Genomic DNA, 6704 nt, shown 5'->3' on the forward strand with positions numbered 1-6704 from the left:
TCCAATTGAAATATAGTATAGGTAGTCAGTACTCATTAGACATAATAATAGCCTATATACATATAGGCCACACATTATAACAGAAAATAAATACGAGTATAACCTATAATCTATAAGGATAGATCCATTACAATATGCCAATATCTGAAGACAAATTAATTGAAGCAAAATATTACTGTACCTAAGTGGTTATTATAGTTATAACTTACATATTTTTAAATCATACCATGCGTAATGTCATGTACCTAGCTAAAGAAAGAATTAATAATGTACATTTTTGGTGAAATTTTCAAGTATCTGTGGTTGTTACTCGTTTTTAAATTATAAGAAATTCAGAAAATCGTTCCACGATAAATCATTAATTTACGGATATCTAATGTCGAAAAAATCTAATTTCAAACGCTCACAAAAAATTTATTTGACTTTTCAGGATAGAGATATATTTTTTTTTGTTTAAGGAAAAACGTATGTACCTACATCCCACGTGGGCTCTTGTTTTAAATTTTTAATCTTAGATACCAAAATCAAATTTTTATGAGTTTATAATTTAAAAGAGGCAATTTTTAATTTTAGCTTTTGGTTTTTGGAGGCAATCTTTATAGATATAGGTGAACTGCTGGAGGCCCGTATGCATTGCACGCCTTGCACACACAATTAATGCAGCACTTTTGTGTTTATAAAATATAACAATATATAAGTAGGTAGGTAAAAGTTTCAAGTCCCTACAAATATTATAAAGAATTACAATAAAGTAATAAAAATTGCTATTCTTCAATTAAATATCTGATTTCATCCAAATTTAAACTTAAAATGTATATAAACAAAAATTGAGGTTACATATTTTAAGATTTTGTTGATTTCAGAATGAAATACTTATCATAGGTGAAACCTTTTATTAAATTTTCAAGTTTTTTAAACAAGTGAAATTTTTTTTTATCGATATTTATAGGAGTAAAACCAAAAATTTAAAATGTCTATAAAAAGCTCAAAACTAGTCGAAATATTTTGAAAGTTAAATCGTATAGGTACCTACTATGTAGAACAATTGTTGTACAATTCATGTATCAACGGTTATTCGGTATTGAATTATTAAATGTTTGCCCACTTAACTGCAGTGGTAAGTTAAGTTATATTAATTAAATTGCCTACAGTTAAGTTAAAAGTTCGAAAAATATTAACTAGATAAGTTTAAAGTTGATATAGAAAATAAACTTAACTTAACTCAGTTAAAAAATAGTTTAATAATTTTTATTTTGATTTAGCAACACAAACATTTATCAAGATGTTTTAAACTGTGTAAAAAAATTGATTATTACGACAATGATAGATAATTAACTATAAAAAGTTAAGTTACAAGAATAAATATTTTAACTGAATAAGTTAATAATGTAAAAACAAAAAGTTCAAAAAAAATAACCAACACTAAAACGTCTAAAACCTTTTCTTTAAAACTACCCATTTTCCTAACAATCAAACACATTACACGTATAAATATTAATAGGCAAAATAACAAAACAAATACAAAGATTTACATAACTTATGGCAGTTAAATACTATTTAATATGCACATAGTATGTACAGAATATAATATATATTATATTATTAATTGTTTATAATAAAAATTCTAGTATCCTTTTTTTATTGGATATTTCAACCAGCACTTCATCAGGAGTAATTGATTCGTTTTTGTTGATTGAGAGCATAGCTAGACCTAATAGTCTTCCCTATTAAAATTAATTACAACATTAATTCATTTTCCAACGGCACAATCAGAGGTGGATAGGTAGTATTTATGTTACAGGGGAATATTTGAAGGGGCACCCAAACTGAAAAAAAATTTGGTCGCTTCGCTCGCATTAGATACTTATTCAATCTAACACCTTTACCTATAAATAAAATCTTTCATGCGAAAACGTAATTTTAGTTTGGTGTGGGGCTGAGGAAAATGCTTTTTTCGGTTGTAATGGATTTTTGAAAAATTTCGCGTAAGGTCGTACAAATTCGTACAAATTCAGAACTAAATATCTGCATTGAAGTTTCATATAAATAAGTAGTTTTGGAAATAAGGGGGAGAGGTGGAGAAACGTTTCTATAGCCCCCCACACAAATTCTTGTATAACTTCAAAAAAAAATTTGTACAAATTCCGTACTAAATATCGGCCAAAAAAAAATTTCAAAAACTCAAAATTGGAGGGGGGTTAGGGAAACATACGAGGATACTTCGGTCTTCGATTAACGATAAAAATTTAAAATACTATGTTAAAGATCCGTAAGCAAATTCTGACTTGTGGTATTATTATATTGTTAAAAATAACAGTTAGTAATAATAATTAATATAAAAAAATGAATTGTTTTAAATTTAAACTATTCCTATTTGGTGAATATTTATCGGTGAATATTTATCGGTCGAGATAATGACAGTATTAATATGATCTATGCCCGCACGCAACTAACTGACTGTGTACGATCAAATGTCTATTTTGATTGATATTTGGGCATATGGCACCCATAATTTCGTTATGAAATATTTTTTCGTTGTTGGTAAAGTATAGTGTATACTCAATAGTCATATTATTATGACGTATATGTTTGTGTATACACGGATGATTAATAATAAGAAATTCATCCATAATATCCCAATTTTTTTTTTTTTGGTCCTGGGGGGGGGTTTGAACCCGACCTCCCCCCCCGGTATGTACGCCACTGTTTGTTGTAAGAAAGTGATAGCTAATAGTTTTGGATACCCTTATCTGTATAGGTTTATGGCCTCATCATAGACCATTGATTTACACGGGCAGCATAGCGGCATATAACCAACCTGAGTAGATAACAGTGGTTAACACTTAACAGTGATCAATTTATAAAAAATATATTTATCAATTACCATGTGTTAGTAACATAGGCGTGCGCAGACTTTATTCGCAGGTTATGCAATAAGGAAAATAGGGCCCCCTCACAAATTCTAATCTTTCCTTAATTTATTATAAAAAACAATTCTAAGCCGTTAAACATTTTTTTTAACACATATAGGATTTAATTTACAATCTAAGTTGTTGCAAATATACTACTTAGCTTTTTTGCTTCCCTCGGAATCTGAAATCACACATAGTTTTACAGTAGAATATTAAACAACGCGCTGTAGAAATAAGTAGTTTGAAATTTGAATTATATTTATTTAAAGAAAATTTGATCAAGTATATACATATAGTATAAATAAATCCAGCATGATATTATATATTTATATACTATAGTCATTGTTAGGGTTAATGCCTTAATCTTTTACAGTAAAAAAAAAAAAAATATTAAAAACTAATTTAACTTATTTTCTAATAATAAGTAATAAAGATATGCGATATGTTTATAATGTAATACCTGCATATACCTTGTTTTATTGGGGGGAGGGGCTCAAAATTCCTTTTCTACCTTTTACATTTTATATTTTCGATTACAGAACATGTTGGCAAATAAAATTATAAACTATACAAACTAAATTAAGTAGGTATAAGCTTTTTATTAGGTAATAGTCTTTAGGTATTCTGGATTTAAATTAATTTAACTTAAAGAAAACACGATGATGTAAAAGTAAGAACAAACACGAAGTCTATAGTACCTACCTATTCTCTTTGTTCGTATATTATTGGAATTTATACTGTACAATGTAGATATACCAATATACCATATTATAGAATAAATAGATTATATATATATTTTATATATTATATAAGTGTGCAACTAAAAAACAATAAAGTAAAAATTTCCAATAAAAAACAAGTCCTTCAAAAAGAACCTTCTGGTAGTGAATATAATTTTTTTCACGTAATTAGAACTTCTCGTTCTGACATAAATGTATGTTTTATTGAGACATTGCCAACCTCAAAATAATAAATAATGTGGCATTGGCTTTTCATTTAAATAGATAATAAATTGATTTACCTATTTAGAAGGCAGTACCCTGGGAGGTTAAGACTCGCGAAATTTTTACAGATTATGTAATCTTAAAAATAGTTGAAAATTAAAGTTATATGGTTTTAATTTTCATAACTTCCCCCCACCTCTCCCTAAAATTGGTTCTGGGTATGCACATGGCCTATATTTAATTTATAATTTACAATTTTTTTTAAGAATTCCACAGATAATATCATAGTATCTTTATATATAAAATGGTAAGAAATATGGTTTTTTCCCGCATATAATATGTAACAATTGTCGACATCGACATCGTACATTACTCCCTACGTTGAGCACGGCAATATGCTGAGTGTTATAGTAAATATGGCAAATGTGGTCGCGCAATGTATATTATGCTGATTAGGGTTTAGCACGCATCGTGTTAATGACCGACCGGGACTCCCCAGTCGATCGATATAGTGGAGAGTCAATAGTTAATAGTGGATAGTCGATAGTGGAAGTCGATGGGTGACAACGACCTGAAGAAGACCCAAGGGTGACCGGCTTAACCCACATCGGATATCGGCACCCACCTACGGCCCTATCGGTAAGACTCAAGGAACAAATCTACTTTACCAACCACCTCACGATTTTCAAATTTTTTTTTTTCAAAAGACTTAATTTTTTATGCTTAAAACGATTATAGGTACCTAATACATATAATTTGATGAATGATGTTCCATATATTATAAGATTTGATGTTGTAGTAATAATAATATGTTAATATTTAATAACAAATACATATATCTATATACGTTGAGTACTTTGTAGTTTGATTTACATAAGGTAACCCTGATCCCTAGTAATAATATTTACACACCGAGGTCGCGTCTCCGAGACCTCGTAAATATAAACAATATAAGACACAATTTTACGTACAGCAGATCACGTAAGTTTAAAAATTGAGTAAATTGACTTCTTATAAAATGTAATGGTAAGATTATTATCCAAGTAATGTCATAGGCTTTTTACTATAATTTAATTTTAAAGCGATTTATGAGTATTTTAAGATGTATAATACTACAGTTATATATCGCAATGTAATATTAATTCAAAATTAGGAAATTAACCATCCAACTTTGTGTTTCACAGAATTGTCAATACATTTTGTATATAATTGGTTTAGCTTGGTTTGATTCATCTGATTCAGGAAAAATAGAATTCACTAAAAAACTCAATTTTTGCAATGCTTCTTGAATAAAATCTTTTTCTATATCATCGCAATATATATTTTGAAAATGATCTTGCATTCTTTTCAATACCATCCGCTTTTAGATTTCCAAGATAAAATCAAAATCAAATATATTATACATTTTACTGTAAAGAATTTTTCTTTTAGTCAAATCAGAAATCATAGTAGATAGGTATTAATAATAACAAAAAAATATTTGTGGAAGTCGAAGTAAATTCGTGGAAACGCGTAGGTATATGTGACCGTAGGTATACTGCACGCGCTGAGTACACATCGTAATCAGTAATCACTAATATCCTTTTATAACAGGACATTCTTTAAAAAATGTGTGCCTTTAAAATGTTGTGCCCCCTATAATCATTCCTGTAAAGAATACTTTTAAAAAGTACTTGAGTAAATACTCTAATACATTTTTTTAAAGTATTTAAGATACTACTCAAATACTTTAATTATTTTATAGTATTTCAAATACTACTCAAATACTTTTGGTTTTTAAAGTAGGTTTCTAACTATCGTAATATAAACACATAGGTAGTAGGTTATCTAATAGTTTAAAGGGAATATTGTTATTCAATAACTATTTTTAGAAATCTGGTTTTCACAAACCTTCGGGCTTCGGCAAACACAGAAATACAGAATATTAAATAAAACTATTATTCTATTATTGTAGCTGACAATAATATTTTTCCAACCAATTATTTCGAAAGAAAATAAAATGTTCGAAATAAAAAACCAAAGTATTCAATACCAAAAAGTATTTAATACAAAAAAAAGTATTTAAAATACCAAATAATAAAAGCGCCACGACACAGATAAAGTCTATTATAAATACCGAGGGAGTGGTTCTATCCCGCGGAAAACAGTTTTTTGATATGTTGTACCATTGATTATACATAGTATAATATACAACTATTATACAACTATGTATAATCAATGGTTGTACATTAGTAAGACTGAGACAACGCATGACAGGTATCACGTCCTCTTAATCATGGTGGCTGTAAACCATTATACTATTTAATTTTAATTATTTAAACACATTATTTACACATTATCATAACATAACACGGTAAGTGGTAATATAATAATAATATCATAAATTCATAACACGGTCACCATGCCCATAGTATAAGGAATAAAAAGTGTGCTCAATGAGATGACTGCACATATTTTTTTAAGGGAATTTTGTATAATTTATACAGGCAAGTAGGCAACCAACAATATTAACAAAAGGCGACGTATACATTTATTCTTATGCAATGCACTAATGCAGTATGCACAAAAACACAAGGCGTAGCACATGCGCGAACTAGGACGAAAACGCGGTTCGTGTTGATCATACTAATTATTTATTAAACTATGCAAAGTGTAGCACTATGCACCTTGTCACCTTGATGGCTTGATAGTATGGTGATGCTGAAGCACGATATTCAATCAGCAGCCTAGGGCCGCCGTAAAGCGCGCACCGGATGTCAATATGCTTACGTAGTCACGACGAGCATAGATATTAAAGAAATTAATTAATATTAATTATTTTAATACCTATTGTCACGTGAGACACTCA

This window comes from Acyrthosiphon pisum, chromosome A1 (genome assembly GCF_005508785.2).
Source record: "Acyrthosiphon pisum isolate AL4f chromosome A1, pea_aphid_22Mar2018_4r6ur, whole genome shotgun sequence".
Taxonomy (NCBI): domain Eukaryota; kingdom Metazoa; phylum Arthropoda; class Insecta; order Hemiptera; family Aphididae; genus Acyrthosiphon; species Acyrthosiphon pisum.